Consider the following 22,850-nt stretch of genomic DNA (forward strand, 5'->3'; position numbering starts at 1 on the left):
TGTCTAAAACATGTATATACCTTAATTAAAAATACTTTATTGCTAAAAAATGCTAACCATCATTTGACAAGGCAGGGTTACCACAAACCTTTATTTTGTAAAAAAAATGCAATATTTACAAAGTGCAACAAAGCAAAGTGCAGTAAAATGATCTATGTCTGTATTGTGAGGGATTGGCTTATGCAATTTTAGAGTCTGAGAGGTTCCACAGTCTGCCATCTGTGGTGGCCCAGATAGAGACCCAGGAAAGCCAGTGATGCAGTTCCAGTCCAAGCCCAAAGGCCTGAGAACCAGGGGAGTCAATGGTGAAAGTCTCAGTTCAAGGTCTAAGGCTCGAGACCCTGGAGCACTGATGTCTGTGGGCAGGAAAAGATGGATGTCCCAGCTTAAGCAAAGAGAACGAATTTGCCCTTCTAATTTTTGTTCTATTCAGGCCCTCAGTGGACTGGATGATGGCCATCCACATTGGTGAGCGCTGTCTTCTTACTCAATCTACTCATTCAAATGATAATCTCTTCTGGAAACACCTTCACAGACACACTCCGAAATAATGTTTTACCAGCTATCCCACTATCTCGTAGGCCAGTCAAGTTGACACATGAAATTGACCATCATGGGAGGCCACTAGAAGCTGAAAAGATAAAGGAAATAGATTCTCCCCTCAGATCCTTCATGGGAGCCAGTACCCCTTAAAACTGTGCGGTGACACTGATTTTGGACTTCTGACCTCCAATATTGTAAAAGGATAAATTTGTGTTGTTTTAAGCTACTAAATGTATGATGACTTGTTACAGCAGAAATAAGACGCTGATACACAGTCCTAGCAGAGAGTCCAGATAGTTTCCTGGGGGTGAAGTTCAGAGAAGGAAAAAGAGATAAGTGGCTATGTTGATTAGGTGTCAATATCTGGGTATACTGATTAAATAAGGTCAGATTGTCTGGAGAGGGCTGCTTATGTAGGTATGCTGTCCTTCTTGATATTGAGCTGTCTCTGTTACACACAACTCTGCAAGGTCCCTGCCTCAGATTTCAGTGATGAGAAGAGGCTAATTGGCTATATTATCTGTCATCATCTCTCCCTTAGGTGAAGAGAGATAGCTCTAAGGTGTGTTCTACATTTTCTCCCAGAATTGTTGAAAACAATAATCTGCTCAATACTATAATATTTATTAGCTTTTTCCCCCATCCCTTTACTTCCCCATTCCCAAACTGGTATTTGGGAATCACTTCAAAAATATAACACTTGTATTCAAATTTTTATCTCTGGGTCTGCTTTGGGGAAACATAATCTAACACATTGTAATATATCACAGTTTAAAGATTACTAATATTAACTAGATATTTTGTCAGTCATGGTTGTTAGATCCTAGTAAGATAAACCAACTCTGGCTGACTGAATGAGATACGGAATTTATAAAATAGATACACCGTAGTTCACAGAATCTTTGGAGGAACTAGAGAAGAAAGATTTCAATTAAGCACTCAGGAACAATTCCCCAAAACTGAGCAGGTATAGCACTGATCTAGTGACAGAGCTCCTGAAAGTGCTACTAGACACTAGTTTACCTGCTCTTACTTCTGACCCCTACTTCCGCCCTAAAATTTTAAGTTGAACTGTAACTACTAATGCTGCTGATATAATTGCCACTTCTGTATTAAGGACAAAATCTGATTTACCCAAAACCTCCCCAGTGCTATGCAAGAGGAAGACGTGCTACTATTTGGTGCTTCTTGTGTCACTAGCTCCTGAGTCAAGTACGTAGTGAGTACGTTTGATTGGCAAGACATACATATCATGTCTACTTTCTGGATGCAAGAGAGGCTGTGAAAATGAGTGTCTGACATTCTCAACTTTTTAATAATAACAGGCAATTTCTACTTCCCACCAAAAGCCATAAGGTGGGGAATTCCTCAACTATGAAAAGGGTCCTGCTACTGTTCGATCAAAAGGAATATTGATTGTTAATTAAAGTGAACATTACTTATCTGAAAGCACACATGAAAATTTCTGTCACTTTAAAAATTATATAATTCTCTGAAACCAAACTCAAAGTTACCAGAAACAACAGGAAGTTTAATCATTTACTTGACCTGGTTAGGGCTGCATCACCTCCGTAATAGTAAATAACACCAGTTTAATATATGGCAGAGCTGGTGATCCTACCATGCTCCCTACTAAAATCTCTTGAATCTATGAAGTTAATCCAGGAAAAAAAAAACTTTCAGAGGGAATTAGACTGGGTTCACTTAATCTTCACCCTTGCACATACATAAACTTTAATTATTTGACCATTATGTTGACTGCTGTACTTTGATTAATATACAAATCCCTCGTTTGTTAAAAGGCAGAAATAATTAGAGCCAACAACAGATTCCATTGTGTGTCTACTCAGAAAGACCATGCTTCTAGAAACCACAGAGAATTCTCATAGATTTTTTCCAGGAGCACAGTCCCAATAAGCCATATTTAAGGAAGCTTGGGAATAGTCAGTCAGCAGTTTCTGACCTAAGTCTAGACTAAACTGATGTCGTGTAAAATTGAGACTCATATTCCATAAGAGTCTTTAAAAAGAACACAGTTATTTTATCGGTTAGTAATTTCCTCTTTCTTTAGATTGAATATTGGGAGCTCTGTGGCACCCAACTATAATCCCTTATTTTCCTTCCAAAGCTGAGGTTTCTTTTTTTCTTTAGTATTAGTGAAAGACAATGCTGTTATTACTCACAAAGTTTTGCAAATCAATAAGAAATCCTTTGATTTCAATTATTTCTCACTTTCTTTTTTTTTTTTTTTTTTTTTTTTTTCGGTACGCGGGCCTCTCACTGTTGTGGCTTCTCCCGTTGCGCAGCACAGGCTCTGGACGCGCAGGCTCAGCGGCCATGGCTCACAGGCCCAGCCGCTCCGCGGCATTTGGGATCTTCCCGGACTGGGCCACAAACCCGTGTCCCCTGCATTGGCAGGCGGACTCTCAACCACTGTGCCACCAGGGAAGCCCTCTTTTTTTGATATACTATTTTATATGGCATATTGTATAGAATTATCTCCCTGGAAAGGCTCACTAGTGCTGGTAAGAGATCCAGCAGGCATATGTCCTAGGCTTTGTATGCCTCAATAGCTGGTCACATTGAAAAATTGCCTTTCGTTTCTTCCTTTCTGGTGGTAGCTCTTGGTGAAAAGGAGAGACATTTGCAGTCGCTGCTCACAATCCCCTCATTCCACAAGTAGCAAGTGCACTTGCTACTGGACCAGTTAGGTTAGGGTGGAGCTCCTGCTATTCTCAAGAAATTACCATATAACTGCTCTATTTTATCTTCAAATCTTATATTTTTTTCCCCAAAAACTTTTGAGGGCTATCACAAGTCCTTATATCCTGATGCCTTTTCTAAGGTGTCAATTTCCTTTCACCTCCCCACCTTTGCTGGTGGCTAGCTCCTCCTCTCTCCAAGAGAGCACTGACATACCATCACATTCTAAAAGGGAAAAAGATTACCCTTACCCCATTTCTTAACCTGGTGCTTAAGTAAAAGCCATAAAAACTGGCCTAAATAGAAATCTTCATGAAACTCTATTGAGGGAATCGCATCACGGTGATAATTTCATATGTCATCTTGACTGAATCATGGGATGCCCAGATATCTGTTTGAACATATATTTGTGCATATCTGTGATGATGTTTCCAGAAGAGATTAGCATCTGAATTGGCGGACTGAGCAATGCAGATGGCCCTCCCCAATGTGAGTAGACATCATTCAACCAGTTGAGGGTCCGAATGGAACAAAAAGGGAGAGGACTGCTTGAGCTGGACACTGGTCTTCTCCTGCCCTTAGACTGGGACTTATACTGTTTTTGTTTCTGGTTCTCAAGCATTTGAACTCGGACTGGAATTTACACCTCCATCTTTCCTGGGCCTCCAATACAAATGAAAGATCTTGGGACTTCTCAGCTTCCATAATTATGTGAGCCAATTCCTTACAATCAATCGATAAATCAATCAATCAATCTCTCTCTCTCTCTGTTTTGTTTTTCTGGAGAATACTGACTAAAAGAATCACTTCTAGAGTATGGCTGACTTAAGACCTATAAGCATATAATATTATTACCTACATGTAACAGATTACTTTGTAGTTTCCTAGAGGCCCCCAAGCCATACTCATCATAACAACAACTTAGAAAGAATCTCCTTTGCTTGGAGACCATTGTTTCAGCTGTAGGCACAGTTGTAATCAGTATGCAAATCAGGCACTACAGGATGTTATCAGCTCTCAAAATCAAAGAAATCAGATGCCTTTGAAATTTTTAGTAACTCTGATGCTGGACTTATTTTCTCACAGACATTGTTATCTACAGCAGTAAATTAACAGAAAATTATTATTATAAAAATCTTCTTTGAACTAACTTATTTAACTGAGTCTCCTACTTTTCTTTACTGAAAGAAGTCTGGTATGAGAAACAAAAGCTATTCATATAATTCATGTTCATTGCCTCTTCTTCCTGAATTAAGTAACCCTCAAATCATGAGAAAGCCATTTTGTGTCTGCTCTCTTCTTTTAGCTTATTAGTAGAGGAATATTTGAAGTACACACAGGTTTTTGAAGTTGGTCTCTAGGTAAATATTCAAAGGCAAGTGCTGGCTTTTCTATTTGATTTCTGGCCAGATTTTATTACAAAATCTAAGTGAACAACTTCTTGCTATTCTGCAAATATACATCATAGTTTCCTGTCTTTATGCACGCATTCACACCATTTTCTTTACTCATCATTCCCATTATCTTCTCTGCCTGTGGTATTTTCAAGCCATCTCAAACCTTTTCTGCTCCAAGATACTTCTCTTCGTTCTCTCAACCAAAGGGAACTTTCCTCTTTTAATCATCATGACACTGCAGCAACTTGGCACGTTCTACTTTGAATTATAGCTGTTTCACGCTTCCCATAGCCTCATTGCTAATCTGTAGGCTACCTGAGGCCTGACTCTTTAGGTTTCTCTGAGCAGCATATGTCTATTGAACCACACATTCAAAAAGTATTTGTTGAACTGATTTGAATCGTATGAATTCTAAATCAGATCATTTAAAACAATATTTACATGTCTTAAAAAAGAGATCCCACTTTCACTATGGGGTAGTGAAAAAAACATACTTTGGAGTAAGGCATTAAGGCACATAAGATTGAAATTTTGGCTCTGTAACTAACCACCTGTGTGATAAAAGACCAATTATTAAATTTCTCTACGCTTCAGTTTCCTCATGTGTAAAACGTAAGTGGTGATACCTGCTTTTCAGGACTCTTAACCCTGTTAGGTGCTAGTGTGAGATAGTATGTGTCAATCACCTGTCATTTGGTGAACAAAGTTCAGAAATTAGAACTATCATATACACCAATGTAAATGAAATCCAAAATAGGTATAAGTCCAGTTCGGCTATTCTCTGTATGATTTAGAAAAGTGGAAGTACTGAAAGTAAAGTCAGTTATTTGATCCTTCAGCATGCATTACAGTATTTTTGTTTGAAAGCCATACAGTGATAAACATGGCATTAAGCACATTAAAATCAATACAGGGCTTCCCTGGTGGCGCAGTGGTTGCGAGTCCGCCTGCCGATGCAGGGGACGCGGGTTCGCGCCCCGGTCCGGGAAGATCCCACGTGCCGCGGAGCGGCTGGGCCCGTGAGCCATGGCCGCTGAGCCTGCGCGTCCGGAGCCTGTGCTCCGCAACGGGAGAGGCCACAACAGTGAGAGGCCCGTGTACCACCAAAAAAAAAAAAAAAAAAAAAAAAATCAATACAAAGGGGAACTAGTTCATTAACTATTAGGTTAAAATAGTTAATGAACTAGTTCCCCTTTGTATTGATTTTAATGTGCTTAATGCCTTGAAATACAGGCATTTGTATTGTTCTTTAAGGCAAATGCATAGTCATTAAAGCAATACATCTACCTTTATTTTGTATGCCAAAAAGGATTAATGAAAGCCATAAAGCTGAAGAGAAACAAAAATTCTGCAAAACAAAAAGTACTGCTAGGATTATTTTTTCTTTACTCAGTTATTTCTACGCTTTTGGAAGAGAAACACATTTGAATGTTACATTGCCTTCAGAGAGGAAAACGGCTGTTATACAGAGAGAAAGTCAAGTGAAGTAGCCTAACAATTCTGGAGGAGAGTTAAATTTTTAAATCATTCCTGGTACTCACGATTGATTCTGCTGTTCTCAGAAGGGTCCGAATGGGGTGATTTGGTTAGGCACCTGAAGAAGAGTGGAGACTACCTCTGTAAGCTCAAGAAATATTTTATTTTATTTTATTTTTAGTAATCTATTTCCTAGAGCCCCAAAGTTTATCTGACTGGTAGTAGGGACTTCAGTTTTTTTTTTTTTTTTGCCACACTACGTGGCCACCAGGGAAGTCTCTTATTGTTTTTTTCTTTTTTTAGGAACTTAAGAAATATTTGTTGTGTGGATGAAAAATGTTGCCTACTGTAACTGCAAACAAACGATGCTGTGGCCATCCAGCCATCAGCCACTACCAGGCCCTAATGGTGAGCCCGGAATGAGCTCAGGATGGAGACAAAAGGGCTGCCATCCAACAAGCCCTCAGCCACTGCAGCACCCACCAGCGGTGCGCCCTGAGGGGTCTCAGGATGGAGAAGAACTGGATCCTGGCCTTAGATAGCCAACGTGTGCATGAAAGGAATGATTTCAGTGAGCCCAGACTCTTGCATCTTCCTATACTTAGAAAAGCAAGAGCTAACTTAAAAAACTTGAGACACCTGGTTTTCTTTTATGTTCTGATTACCTGGCTTTTGTTGCAAAACTCCTCTCTTACCTTTTCGGAGCTGTCCCTCAGAGCTTTATGGGAGGCTGTCTTCTGGGCTTAAGTCCTCAGAAAATTCGCCAAATAAAACGTAGTTCTCAACTTTCAAGTTGTACCTTTTTTTTCAGTCAGCGGTTGAATGGCTTGTTGAGCAAATATTTGAAATATAAACAATACTCATAAAACTAAAATTTACTTTGATTAAAATAACAGGTAGCTATATATATTTAGTCTAGGTATTTTGCAAGGTATTAATAAAAATAAAAAAAACAAAGAGTTGGTTTGGGGCTGTGGACTGGGAGGCCTGAGTCCTAGCGGGACCGGGGCGGGGTCGACCTGCGCACCCGGTGGCTCCTCCGCGCTCACCGCGGCTTCTCTAGCTCGGCGGCCCCGCCACACGGAGGCTCCTCCCTGAGTACGTCAGAAACTCGGCCCCGCCCACTCCCCTGGTGCCGGCCCAAGGAGGCCACCTCGGCCACGGTGCCCTCCCAGGAGGGGCCTGCCACCGTGCGGGGGACAAGCGAGGCGCAGCCTGCAGGCCCCCCCTGCCGGGCCCTGGACCCTCGGAGGGCCCCGAGGCGGCGGCAGCCGAGAACGTGGAGGTAGAGCTGGCGGGCCGCTGGGCGCCCAGTTCCCTGAGCCCCGTGAGGCCCCGGAGGGTGGCTCGGCGTCCAGAACGCCTGCGGGGCGCTCTTCACGTCCATGCTGAAGACCTTTGGGTCCAAGGAGTGTGACAAGATGGTTCTCAAGACAGCGTGGGTAAGTTCTCCCTCCATGGGGATGATGCCCTTGTGCTGCCCATTAGCGACTTCACAGACAAGTTTGGTTGTCGGAAAACAGCCGCGGCGGGTGCTGTTGGATTTGTGCCCCGTTCTTTCGTAAGCTCCACAGAGCCGCTGTACCTTATCTAGAGAATCATGTTTGCCTGTGGCTGCACCTTTGCCTACCAGCCTTCATGGGTCATTTGGGGACGCCATTTCAAGAAGTGCCTTGGACTGGTGAATGGCATTGTCACCGCTGGCAACAGTATCTTCACAATTTTGCTGCCTTTCCTTCTAAGGATTCTGACTGAGAGCAGGGGCCTCTTTTACACACTGAAGGGTCCTCTGTATCTTCATGTTTGTTCTCTTTCTGGCTGGTAAGATCTACCCCTTGCCCCCCATGCCAAAGATAAAGATGGTGGAACCAAAGGAGGCAACAGATTCTCCCTCTTTTCCAGGAGAAAGTTCAGTCCTCCCCCAGTTTTTTCAATTTTGCCATCTTCAGTGTGACAGCCTATGCAGTGTGGACAGTTGGAATACCACTTTCATTTTTTCGATACTTTGTGCCTTAGGTTCACTTGAGTCTGCTGTTCTTTGATGGGGTCACCTCAGGGGTGGAGTGCTGCTTATTATCAGCCACTCTGGGCCAAGACCAAAGTCTTCTTTGCCTTGTAAGTTTCCCCTCTGTTCCCTCAGAACTAGAACAGAGGTGGTGTTGGACCATAGCCCCCACTCGAGCATACTGCACAGCCACAGACAGATCTCTGGAGGGAATGTGCTAATGTGAATGAGAGGACATCACATAATCTTTTTTCCAGCTTCTACATCTCCTCCTTTGGTCTCTAGTACAGTGTGAATATGAGAAAATTGAATTGCTTTTCGCAACCTGTGACAAGTAGAACATATCCATAGTTTTTGTTTGTTTGTTTATTTTAGCTGTGCCAGGTCTTAGTTGCAGCACACAGGATCTTTGTTGGGGGATGTTTAGTTGCAGCATGCGGACTGGACTCTTAGTTGTGGTAGGTGAGCTTCTTAGTTGCAGCATGCATGTTCGATCTAGTTCCCTGACCAGGGATCGAACTCAGGTCCCCTGCGTTGGGAGCCTGGAGTCTTACACACTGGACCACCAGGGAAGTCCCCAGAACATATACATAGTTTTATGTTCAATTTTGTTTCCTACAATAAACATTAAGCATAGCAGAAGAAAACATGACAAATGTATAAATTTATAGCAAGAGTTATCTTGTATTTGATTAACAGCATAAGTACTATTATAGGAAAAAGGAAAAAAGCAAACTTTGAATTTTAGAGTTACATATAAACTCTCTGAGGTCTCTGATGGATCATTAGTGTGCTGAAAAAACCATAAAGAGTTAGTGTATTGGAAATCTGTTCCTTCTCTCTTTTTTTTTTCTTTCCAGCTATATCTGTAATGTTTTTCTTTCTTAATTTTTTTAAAATTGAAGTATAGTTGATTTACAATATTGTATTAGTTTCAGGAGTACAACATAGTGATTCAATATTTTTATAAATTATATTCCATTTAAAGTTATTGTAGAATATTGGCTATATTCCCAGTGCTATGCAGTTTATCATTGTCACCTATTTATTTAATAAATAACAGTTTGTACCTCTTGATGCCCTTCCCCCTGTCTTGCCCCTCTCCCTCCTCTCTCCCCACTCATGACCACTGGTTAGTTCTCTATATCTGTCTTTCTCTCTTGTTAATGTGTAAATTTCACCAGGTTTTAAAATTTTCTTTTGTTTTTAAATGTCTCAGTTTTTATTTGTTAAAATATAATATACTTTTGAATGATCTCAAAATTCAACTGTAGGGGGATATTAAAGATGGCAGAGGAGTAAGATGTGGAGATCACCTTCATCCCCACAAATACATCAAAAATGCATCTACATGTGGAACAACTCCTACAGAATACCTACTGAACACTAACAGAAGACCTCAGACTTCCCAAAAGGCAAGAAAATCCCCATGTACCTAGGTAGGGAAAAGGAAAAGGAAAAACACAGCCAAAAGAATAGGGACAGGACCTGCACCTCTGGGAGAGAGCTGTGAAGGAGGAAAAGTTTTCACACACTAGGAAGCCCCTTCACTGGTGGAGACAGAGGGCGGGAGGGGGGGAAGCTTCAGAACCACAGAGGAGAGCGCAGCAACAGGGGTACAGATGGCAAAGCAGAGAGATTCCTGCACAGAGGATTGGTGCCGACCAGCACTCACCAGCCTGAGAGGCTTGTGTGCTCACCCGCAGGGGAGGGCGAGGCTGGGAGCTGAGGCTCGGGCTTCAGAGGTCGGATCCCAGGGAGAGGACTGGGGTTGGCTGCGTGAACACAGCCTGAAGGGGCTAGTGCGCCACAGCTCGCTGGGAGGGAGTCCGGGAAAAGGTCTGGAGCTGCTGAAGAGGCAAGAGACCATTGTTTCGGGGTGCGTGAGGAGAGGGGATTCAAAGCGCCGCTTAAAGGAGCTCCAGAGACGGGTGCAAGCTGCGGCTATCAGCACGGACCCCAGAGACGGGCTTGAGACGCTATCGCTGCTGCTGCAGCCACCAAGAAGCCTGTGTGCGAGCACAGGTCACTATCCACACCTCCCCTTCCGGGAGCCTGGCCAGCCCGCCACTGCCAGGGTCCCATGATCCAGGGACAACTTACCCAGGAGAACACACGGCGCACCTCAGGCTGGTGCAACGTCACGCAGGCCTCTGCCGCCGCAGGCTCGCCCCGCATTCTGTACCCCTTCCTCCCCCCAGCCTGAGTGAGCCAGCGCCCCCTAATCAGCTGCTCCTTTAACCCCGTCCTGTCTGAGCAAAGAACAGATGACCTCAGGCGACCTACACGCAGAGGCGGGTCTAAATCCAAAGCTGAGCCCCCGGAGCTGTGCAAACAAAGAAGAGAAAGGGAAATTTCTCCCAGCAGCCTCAGGAGAAGTGGATTAAATCTCCACAATCAACTTGATGTACCCTGCATCTGTGGAATACCTGAAAAGACAACAAATCATCCCAAATTGAGGAGGTAGACTTTAGGAGCAACTATAGACTTGGGGTTTGCTTTCTGTACCCAATTTGTTCCTGGCTTATGTTTATCTTAGTTTAGCATTTAGAGCTTATTATCATTGGTAGATTTGTTTACTGATTTGGTTGCTCTCTTCCTTTTATATATATATATATATTTTTTTTTTTTTTCTTTTTCTCTTTGTGTGAGTGTATATGTGTATGCTTCTTTATGTGATTTTGTGTGTATAGGTCAGTTTTTACCATTTGTCCAAGGGTTCTGTCTGTCCGGTTTTTCTTTGTTTTTTTTTTTTAAGTATAGTTTTGAAAGCTTGTTATCATTGGTAGATTTGTTTATTGGTTTGGTTGCTCTCTTCATTTTTCTATTACTTTTAAATTTTTTTATTTTAATAACTGTATTTTATTTATTTTCTTATTCTTTCATTTTTTTTTTTCTCTCCCTTTTCTTCTGAGCTGTGTGGCTGACAGGTTCTTGGTGCTCCAGCTTGTGTCAGGCTGAGCCTCTGAGGTGGGAGAACCGACTTCAGGACATTGGTCCACCAGAAATCTCTCTGCCGCTTGTAATATCAATTGGCGAGAGCTATCTTAGACATCTCTATCTCCACACTAAGACCCAGCTCCACTTAACAACCAGCAAGCTACAGTGCTGGACACCCCATACCAAACAACTAGCAAGACAGGAACACAACCCCAGCTATTAGCAGAGAGGCTACCTAAAATCGTAATAGGTTCACAGACACCCCAAATCACACCACCGGACACGGTCCTGCCCACCAGAAAGACAAGATCCAGCCACATCCACCAGAACACAGGCACAAGTCCCCTCCACCAGGAAGCCTACACAACCCACTGAAACAAACTTACCCACTGGAAGCAGACACCAAAAACAACGGGAACTACGAACCTACAGCTTGTGAAAAGGAGACACAAAACACAGTAAGTTAAGCAAAATGAGAAGACAGAGAAACACACAGCACATGAAGGAGCAAGGTAAAAGCCCACCAGACCAAGCAAATGAAGAGGAAGTAGACAGTCTACCTGAAAAAGAATTCAGAACAATGATAATACAGATATCCAAAATCTTGGAAATAGAATGAAGAAAATACAAGACAGGTTTACCAAAGACCTGGAAGAACTAAAGAGCAAACAGACAATGATGAACAACACAATAAATGAAATTAAAAATTCTCTAGAAGGAAACAATAGCAGAATAACAGAGGCAGAATGGATAAGTGACCTGAAAGATAAAATAGTGAAAATAACGACCATAGAGCAGAATAAAGAAAAAAGAAGGAAAAAAAATAGAGGACAGTCTCAGAAAGGAGACTGGGACAACATTAAATGCACCAACATTCTAATCACATTGGTCAGAGAAGAAGAAGAAAAAAAGAAACTGAGAAATATTTGAAGAGATTATAGCTGAAAATTTCCCTAATATGGGAAAGGAAATGGTCAATCAAGCCCAGAAAGTGCAGAGAGTCCCATAAAGGAAAAAATCCAAAGATAAACACTCCAAGACACATATTAATCAAACTATCAAAAATTAAATACAAAGAAAAATATTAAAAGCAGCCAGGGAAAAGCAACAAATAACAAATAACATGCAAGGGAATCCCCATTAGGTTAACAGCTGATCTCTCAGCAGAAACTCTGGAAGACAGAAGGGAGTAGCAGGATATATTTAAAGTGATGAAAGGGAAAAACATACAACCAAGATTGCTCTACCCAGTAAGGATCTCATTCAGATTTGACAGAGAAATTAAAATCTTTATTGATAAGCAAAAACTAAGAGAATTCAGCACCACCAAAACAGGTTTACAACAAATGGCAAAGAAACTTTTCTAGGCAGGAAACACAAGAGAATCAAAAGACCTACAATAACAAACCTAAAACAATTAAGGAAATAATAATAGGAACATACATATTGATAACTACCTTAAAAGTAAATGGATTAAATGCTTCAACCAAAAGACATAGACTGGCTGAATGGATACAAAAACAAGACCTGTATATATGCTGTCTACAAGGGACCCACTTCAGACCTAGGGACACTTACAGACTGAACGTGAGGGGATGGAAAAAGATATTCCATGCAAAGAGAAATCAAAAGAAAGTTGGAGTAGGAATTCTCATATCAGACAAAATAGACTTGAAAATAAAGACTAGTACAAGAGACAAAAAAAAAGGGCACTACCTAATGATCCAGGGATCAATGCAAGAAGAAGGTATAAAATTTGTAAATATTTATGCACCCAACATAGGAGCACCTCAATACATAAGGCAAATGCTAACTGCAATAAAAGGGGAAATCAACAGTAACACAATAATAATAGAGGACTTTAAACCCCAGTTTCACCAATGGACAGATCATTCAAAATGAAAATAAATAATGAAACACAAGCTTTAAATGATACTTTAAACAAGATGGAGTTAATTGATATTTATAGGACATTCCATCCAAAAACAACAGAATACACTTTCTTCTCAAGTGCTCATGGAACATTCTCCAGGATAGATCATATCTTGGGTCACAAATCAAGCCTTGGTAAATTTAAGAAAATTGAAATCATATCAAATATCTTTTCTGATCAAAACGCTATGAGACTAGATATCAATTACAGGAAAAAATCTGTAAAAAATACAAACACATGGAGGCCAAACAATACACTACTAAATAACCAAAGGATCATTGAAGAAATCAAAGAGGAAATCAAAAAATACCTATAATCAAATGACAATGAAAACACAACGACCCCAAACCTATGGCATGAAGCAAAAGCAGTTCTAAGAGGGAAGCTTATAGCAATACAGTCCTACCTCAAGAAACAAGAAACATCTCAAATAAACAACCTAACCTTACACCTAAAGCAATTAGAGAAAGAAGAACAAAAAAACCCAAACTTAGCAGAAGGAAAGAAATCATAAAGATCAGATCATAAATAAAAGGTAAAGAAATGAAGGAAACAGTAGCAAAGATCAGTAAAACTAACAGCTGGTTCTTTGAGAAGATAAACAAGATTAATAAACCATTAGCCAGACTCATCAAGAAAAAAAGGGAGAAGACTCAAATCAATAGAATTAGAAATGAAAAAGGAGAAGTAACAACTGACACTGCATAAATACAAAAGATCATGAGAGATAACTACAAGCAACTTTATGCCAATAAAATGGACAACCTGGAAGAAATGGACAAATTCTTAGAAATGCACAACCTGCCAAGACTGAAGCAGGAAGAAACAGAAAATATGAACAGACCAATCACAAGCACTGAAATTGAAACTGTGATTAGAAACCTTCCAACAAAAAAAAGTCCAGGACAGATGGCTTCACAGGTGAATTCTATCAAACATTTAGAGAAGAGCTAACACCTATCCTTCTCAAACTCTTCCAAAATATAGCAGAGGGAGGAATATGCCCAAACTCATTCTATGAGGCCACCATCACCCTGATACCAAAACCAGACAAAGATATCACTAAAAAAGAAAACTACAGGCCAAAATAACTGATGAACATAGATGCAACGATCTTCAACAAAATACTAGCAATTAGAATTCAACAGCACATTAAAGGGATCATACACCATGATCAAGTGGGGTTTATCAAATGAATGCAAGGATTCTTCAATATACACAAATCAATCAATGTGATTCACCATATTAACAAACTGAAGGATAAAAACCATATTATCATCTCAATAGGTGCAGAGAAAGCTTTTGACAAAATTCAGCACCCATTTATGATAAAACCCCCCAGAAAGTAGGCATAGAGGGAACCTATCTCAACATAATAAAGGCCATATATGACAAACCCACAGCCAGCATCGTTGTCAATGGTGAAAAACGGAAACCATTTTCACTAAGATCATGATCAAGACAAGGTGGTCCACTCTCACCACTATTATTCAACATAGGTTTGGAAGTTTTAGCCACAGCAATCAGAGAAGGAAAAGAAATAAAAGGAATCCAAATCGGAAAAGATGAAGTAAAACTTTCACTGTTTGCAGATGACATGATCCTATACATAGAGAATCCTAAAGATGCTACCAGAAAACTACTAGAGCTAATTAATGAATTTGGTAAAGTAGCAGGATACAGAATTAATGCACAGAAATCTCTTGCATTCTTATACACAAATGATGAAAAATCTGAAAGAGATATTAAGGAGACACTCCCATTTACCATTGCAACAAAAAGAATAAAATACTTAGGAATAACCTACCTAAGGAGACAAAAGACCTATATGCAGAAAACTATAAGACATCGAGGAAAGAAATTTAAGATAATACAAACAAATGAAGAGATATACGATGCTCTTGGATTGGAAGAATCAACGTTGTGAAAATGACTATACTACCCAAAGCCATCTGCAGATTCAATGCAATCCCTATCAAACTACCAATGACATTTTTCACAGAACTAGATCAAAAAATTTCACAATTTGTATGGAATCACAAAAGATCCCAAATAGCCAAAGCAATCTTGAGAAAGAAAAACGGAGCTGGAGGTATCAGGCTCCCTGACTACAGTAATCAAGACAGTATGGTACTAGCACAAATAGAGACATATAGATGAATGGAACAGGATAGAAAGCCCAGAGATAAATCCACACACATATGGTCATCTCATCTTTGGTAAAGGAGGCAATAATATACAGTGGAGAAAAGACAGCCTCTTCAATAAGTGGTGCTGGGAAAACTGGACAGCTACATGTAAAAGAATGAAATTTGAAAACTCCCTAACACCATACACAAAAATAAACTCAAAATGGATTAAAGACCTAAATGTAAGGCCAGACACTATAGAAGTCTAGAGGAAAACATAGCACAACGCTCTATGACATAAATCACAGCAAGATCCTTTCTAACCCACCTCCTAGAGAAATGGAAATAAAAATAAATGGGACCTAATGAAACTTAAAAGCTTTTGCACAGCAAAGGAAACCATAAACAAGATGAAAGACCACCCTCGGAATGGCAGAAAATATTTGCAAATGAAGCAACTGACAAAGGATTAATCTCCTAAATTTACAAGCAGCTCATACAGCTCAATATCAAAAAAACAAAAAACTGAATCCAAAAATGGGCAGAAGACCTAAATAGACATTTCTCCAAAGAAGATATTCAGATTGCCAACAAACACATGAAAGAATGCACAACATCACTAGTCATTACAGAAATGCACATCAAAACTACAATGAGGTATCACCTCACACCAGGCAGAATGGCCATCATCAAAAAGTCTACAAACAATAAATGCTGTAGAGGATGTTGAGTAAAGGGAACCCTCATGCACTGTTGGTGGGAATGTAAATTGATACAGCCACTATGGAGAACAGTATGGAGATTCCTTTAAAAACTAAAAATAGAACTACCATAGGACCCAGCAGTCCCACTATTGGCCATATACCCTGAGAAAACCATAATTCAAAAAGAGTCATGTACCACAATGTTCATTGCAGCACTATTTACAATAGCCAGGACATGGAAGCAAGCTAAGTGTCCATCGACAGATGAATGCATAAAGAAAATGTGGCACATATGTACACTGAAATATTATTCAGCCATAAAAGGAAACAAAATTGAGTTATTTGTAGTGATGTGGATGGACCTAGAGATTGTTAAAGGAGTGAAGTAAGCTAGAAAGAGAAAAACAAATACCGTATGCTAACACTTATATATGGAACCTAAAAAAAGAAAAGAAAAGTATTTGTGAAAAACCTAGGGGCAGGACAGGAATAAAGATGCAGACATAGAGAATGGACTTGAGGAGATGAGGAAGGGGAAGGGGAAGCTGGGACGAAGTGAGAGAGTGGCATGAACATATACATACTACCAAATGTAAAATAGATAGCTAGTGGGAAGCAGCTGCATAGCACAGGGTGGTCAGCTGGGTGCTTTGTGTACACCTAGAGCGGTGGGATAGGAAAGGTGGAAGGGAGATGCAAGAAGGAGGGGATTGGGGATATATGTATACATATAGCTGATTCACTTTGTTATACAGCAGAAACTAACACACCATTGTAAAGGAATTATACTCCAGTAAACATGTTAAAAATTAAAAATTCAACTGTAATATGGATATTTGCTTATTCCTCAAATCCTTGGATTAATATCAAATTAAAGTTTGTAGAAGTTTGAGGAACCTAAATTTAGCTTATAAGGGTCTTATGATTTTTATATCAAGTAACTTTTTATGATAGAGGGGAAAAACAAAATAAATATTAAACTGCTTATAAATGATACGATTAATTTAAAAAATCTATTTCTGTTTTGGGCTGTGCAGCTATTTTTTTTTTTTTGCTTTTAATTTGGTTGTATTGATAAGGACTGACTCATCGAAAGTAGCTATTAATTATACAGCAGACCACTCCTAAGAAACTTAGCCTATCCTGTACTATAGTTTGGTTCAGAACTGTGTGTGACCTGATTTTAATTTGTATTATCATTTGCGAGTGACCATGGTAACAATTGTATTATGTACTTATACAACTGTCTTATTTCTCAATGTCTCCATATTTAGTCTTCCACAGTTTATGCTCAAATATTTAAAAATTATATTTCCTTCCTCAAGGAATTAACATAACAAAACAATTTTCTGAGTTGGCCTTTAGGATTTGAATAACATATTCTTGTTGCTTTTGTTTTTCAGGATGGATTTTTCTGTCAGCACAAATAATCACCAGTGTTTTTTTTTTAATGTTATAATTTAATAATTTGTTTAAAGTTATTTAGCAGTGAACAGCTACAATCTATTGCCGCTGATAGGTTCTAGATTTTTCATCTTTGGTCCTCTTCTCTTTGATATTCACTGAGCATTGTGGGGTTATTTGATATCAGTTAAAAGTTTTACAAATAAAATACTAATAGACTATATATGTGTGTATATGTATATGCTGAAAAACATGACAGCCACTTTAAATTGGCTTGGGTTATTATGTGAGTCATGTTAGACTAGTCCACAGTTCGGATAGAAATACTTAAATTATAATAGCATTCTTTCTGAAACTAGGTGTATTTCCCAAGGTAACCTATAATAGTAAAATCTCTATAAGGTGCCTGATATCCAAATTTCCAAATGATAAAAGGTGGCTTTACTCAAAGGGGATTGCTGATAGTTAATTCTGCAGTTGTCCCTTTCTTTGATTTGTACCTCATTTTTCATGTAAATTGCTATCTTTTTAATTTGCTCTTTATTCTTATCTACATTTAAATTGGGCACAGGAGAAATTAGGATAACAACATCTGGCTTTAAGGAAATAGAAATAGTTATATAACTAAATGTCATCATCAATCAGACTGTATTTTGTTCTATTACACATACTATTTGAGACACTCACACCAGATATACCAAACAAAAGGAACAGCACCGAAAAACAAATTAGTCCACTCTACAAAGTATTAGAAACATAAACCCAACAGTCCTATCATATTCACTTCAGTTATATTCTGGCTGACTGAGAGTTTAGAATACAAATTTATAACTGTATGAAACATATCAAATATTTTTTTCCTTTTCCTTTTATAAAATATAGAAATAATACAGATACATGACAAAAACATGGCTCAAATGATAAGAAGGTCTCAAAATGAAAATCTCTTCCTCTATCTTAAGAGGATAGTCGTTCTTCCTTGAAAATAACACTGTCAATTTCCAGTGTTTTTTGAAGTTACTTTTTTAAAAAATTGAAGTGTAACATATTAGTTTTGGGTGAACAACATAGTGATTCATTTTTTTTTTGGATTGATTCAATAGTTTTATAGATTTTACTCCATTTAAAGTTATTTTAAAATAATAGCTATCCCTGTGTTGTATAATATCTTTAGAGCTTATTTAGTTTTACATAATAGTTTGTACCTCTTAATCCCCTACCCTTATCTTACCCCTTCCCCCTCCCTCTCCCCACTGGTAACCATTAGTTTTCTTTTTTCTATATTTGTGGGTCTGTGTCTATTTTGTTATATTTATTCATTTGTTTTATTTTTTAGATTCTATATAAAAGTTATAACATACAGTATTTGTCTTGCTCTTTATGACTTATTTCACTAAGTATAATACTTTCTAGGTCCATCCATGTTGTTGCAAATAGCAGAATTTCATTCTTTTTTATGGCTGAGTACAATTCAATTATATATATTGTATATTACATATATAACTTCAATTATATATATAATTGTATATATATAACCCCACTTCTTCTTTATCCAATCATCTGTTGATAGACACTTAGGTTGCTTCCATATCTTGGCTGTTGTAAATAATGCTGCTATGAACATTGGGGTGCATGTATCTTTTAAAGTTAGTGTTTTCACTTTCTTCGGATACATACCTAGGAGTGGAATTGCTAAATCATATTATGGTAGTTCTATTTTTGGTATTTTGAGGAACCTCCATAGTGTTTTTCATAGTGGCTGCACCAATTTACATTCCCACCAACAGTATACTAGGGTTCCCTTTTCTCCACATCCTTGCCAATATTTATTTGTAGACTTTTTGAGGATAGCCATTCGAACAGGTGTGAAGTGATATCTCATTGTGGTTTTGATTTGCATTTCTCTGATGGTTAGAGATACTGAGTATCTTTTCACATGCCTGTTGGATATCTGTATATCTTCACTGGAAAAAATTTCTTTGGTCTTCTGCCCATTTTGTAACCTGGGTGTTTGTTTTTTTGATATTGAATTGTATGAGCTGTTTATGTATTTTGGATATTAACCCCTTATTAGTCATATCCTTAGTTGTTATTTAAGGGATTTTCTCTTGTTTTTTTGATTGAAACAAGTTCTCTGTCTTCTCATTTTGCTTAACTTTCTCTGTTTCTATGAATTTAGTTGAAACAGTTACCTATCCCAGTCTTGAATGGGTGTCCTTGTGTGGGTGTGTCTCTATACAGTCTGTGTATGCCCAGTGACTTCGGTGGGAGACCTGGATCTCAGGTGAGCATGAGTCATGTCTTTCCCCAGGGTGTGCTGGCAGCTATCACCTTGGTCGGAGTTAGGGCTGGAGATGGAGGGGCTGGAGCCAGAGCTAGGTATGAGCCAGGGCTTCTCCTTTGCTCAGTGGCCAACACCACCCTACTGGGGACAGAAGTTGCTGGGGCAGAAGCCCTGATGTTCAGGTCTGAGCTGGCCCCATTCCCTCTGAGTGTTTGCTTTCAGCATCTTCATCCCATAGGGGAGCAGTGCTGGTGTAAGAGAGTCTGGAGTGGGTATTTGGCATGGGTCAGGGCACAGGCTGTGGCAGTCCTTTACTCTTGTGTGGAGCTGCCTTGCTGACCATGTGGGACAAAGCAGGTGCTCAGCTCCGGTGGGGCTCCACACTGTTTTGGTTGCAGAAAATCTGCCAGTGTCACTTGCAGTTTTAATCTGATTCTTCTGCCATGTTTAGGGAGTAAACAGTGTGTGTACACTTTTCATGAGTGGAGTCTAGGTTTCTAACAGCTCTCCTGTCAGTCCCACTGGTTTTCAAGCCAGCTAAGGGGACTCATCTTCCTGGTTTCAGACGCCAGGCCTGGGGCACCCAATATGTGGCTCAAGCCACTCACTACTCAGGGAATAACTCCACCTGTGTAATCTCCCTCCTCTTCTTTGTCTCCTGCCAGGGACACAGATCCACACCTGATTGCTTTGCTTCCCTTCTTACCCAGTTCTGTGTAGATCTTTCTTATAGCCTTGGTTGTACAAGTGTTTCTCTGCCAGTCTCCAGTTAGTTTTCAGTGAGATCTTAAAGTTACTTTTAAAACTGATGTGGTATACATATCTTATAATTACTGAAGTATCAATTTTTGATATACCTATTTTTTTCTCCACTGTAAAGGATTTCATTCTTACTACCTTTACCTCCCTGGTTTACTCCTAAAGAATTTCATGCTTTCTTTGCTTGTAATATTTCTTTTCGAGGTGTGCTTGGAAAGCTCAACTTTATTATTTGCCTCTTTAATGCAATCTAGAAGCTAAGTTTGTAAAATTTTTCACCAATGTCTATTGGAAGTACACTTGATAGAATAGTAAAGTCATAAACATATGTCACATATGAACTGGCTTCTTCATTTACATATTTTTTCCACTAGGGGGTATAGAATATGTAAAACAAAATAAAACAAAAACTGGGCAACCTAGGAGATTACACAGATATCAGTTTCTTCATGCTATAAAATGAGGATTATCGATGAAGGAATTATTAAAATAATTTTCATATTCAATGAGTGAAAATAAGTCCATATGATAGATCTTGGTTTTCTAGCACTATTTCTAGGAATACTTACCCTAACCAGATGATTCTCTAAGTCTGATTGAATTGAACTATATATTTCTTCAATAAAATTAGATAATTCTGGTAATTACAGATCAGTGCCACATTATCTAAACAACTTATTTTTTTCCGTTTTCTTTGCTTACGAAATTAACTTCTATTCGCAATTTAGCTTCCCACAAAGTATTTTCCACAGGAAATTGATGCACACTCACATCTGGAAGACACTATTTTTTCCATACATAGAAACATAGTCAACAAATAATTTTTTAGGATCTATGTTATCCAGGTATTATACTAGGTGATGGAGGTGCAAAAAATATAATACAAACAAAAATATTGAATACAGTAAAATACAAAAAACCATAAATACAAAACTAATTTATGCCAAGGAATTGTAATACAACATAGCAAATACAATTATTGAAATATCCACAGAGTTATATGGGAATGAAGAAAGTGGATGTTGATTCAGACAATGGGAACAGAGTGAGAAAGACGCATAAAAGGAAATAATACTTTGCATATGCTTAATTATACGCTATTCAATGTCATTGGAACATAAGATTTGGTTTTGGGGATTAACATTGAGGCTAAGAGCAGGAGTTAGAATTTTAGTGCTTACCAAAGAAATATAAACTAGGCATAAATGACCTTCTTACAACTTCTAATTTATAAGAAATTTGGGAGGCTATATTGAGTTGTCAAAAGAGACATAAAATATTGCTTTTTAAATAAAAACTTTATGGTATTTCATAATGCACATTTGCTATAATTAAAAATAATAATAATAAGGAGATGTCAAAGAAATTTGACATTTATAAAACACACTGTTGGATAACTTAAAGACCTCCCAGAGAGTACATCATTTCCATCAATGATGAAGTAACTAGTATAGGACTAGATTCCCCGTGATAACCAACAATAAATATGGACAAAATACACTAAATAATTATTTTCATACATTAAACATTAGATAGTGAAGGACTATGATTCGAAGTATAAGGGAAATAAGAAATTTAGTTCATGTTTATCCTGACTTTCAACTAACACTGTCTGGACTGTGGCACAGTGAAAGGAAGACTAAATCATAGAAGTCTCACTGAGTTGAGAAAACTGAGTTCAAGGCTACTGGGGTGATAGAAATTTGCATGGTAGGAAAATAGCAACCTATACAGAAAAAGAAAGTCCTAAAAGTCTTTCCTTGAATTATTGGCAAATACTAAGCTGCAGATGCTGTGGGAAAGCGTACATAAAGTTAGGGAAAGAATGGTTATCAGGAGCTGTGAGCTGGGGAATAAAAAACTATATATATATATATATATATATATATATATATATATATTTATATTTATATTTATATACTTATATGTATATATATTTATATATGAATATATACTATATGTATTATGAATAGATGCAACTGAAAAATGTTCATATTCCAAAAAGCAAGAATGAAGAGTTCTCACTGAATAGCTGGACATTGAATAGAATTCAGAAGTCGTGACATTGGAATAGAACTACTCTAACTCTTGAATAAAGGCTTCTTTATTTTTCCCTAATTACACTTAAAAGCAACCATTGAATGGATCAAGCTAATGTGCAAATAAATTAATTGACTGCCATGAAAAACCTCAAAACTCTCAAAAGGGAGAAAAATATACATATACACACACTAACATAGCACTCATCATGTCCAAAATCCAATAATATACTACTAGATATGTGAAGAAGTAGAAAAATGTGTCCCATAATAAGAAAGGTAAGTCCATTAAAATAGACACAGAACTGTCAGAGGTAATGGAATTAGCAGGCAATAATTTTAAAAGATCTATTCAAATGTGTTCAACTATTTAAGAAAAAAACATAAGGATAATGAAAGAACAACTGTAAAATCTCCTTAGAGGAATAAACACTGTAAAAATAAATCAAATGCACATTTAAAACAGCAAAATTAGATACCCAAAGTGAAATTTTCAAAGATGGGCTCATAAGCAAAAGAAACTAATAAATAAAA

At 38.4% G+C, this 22,850-nt stretch overlaps 1 pseudogene; it reads left to right on the top strand.

Annotated features, from left to right (window-relative positions):
• The first annotated feature begins 256 nt into the window (after positions 1–256).
• LOC131758220 (monocarboxylate transporter 10 pseudogene) lies at positions 257–8,345 on the top strand (annotated as a pseudogene).
• The last annotated feature ends 14,505 nt before the right edge of the window (positions 8,346–22,850 follow it).

Source organism: Kogia breviceps, chromosome 6 (assembly GCF_026419965.1).
Source record: "Kogia breviceps isolate mKogBre1 chromosome 6, mKogBre1 haplotype 1, whole genome shotgun sequence".
Classification (NCBI taxonomy): Eukaryota; Metazoa; Chordata; class Mammalia; order Artiodactyla; family Physeteridae; genus Kogia; species Kogia breviceps.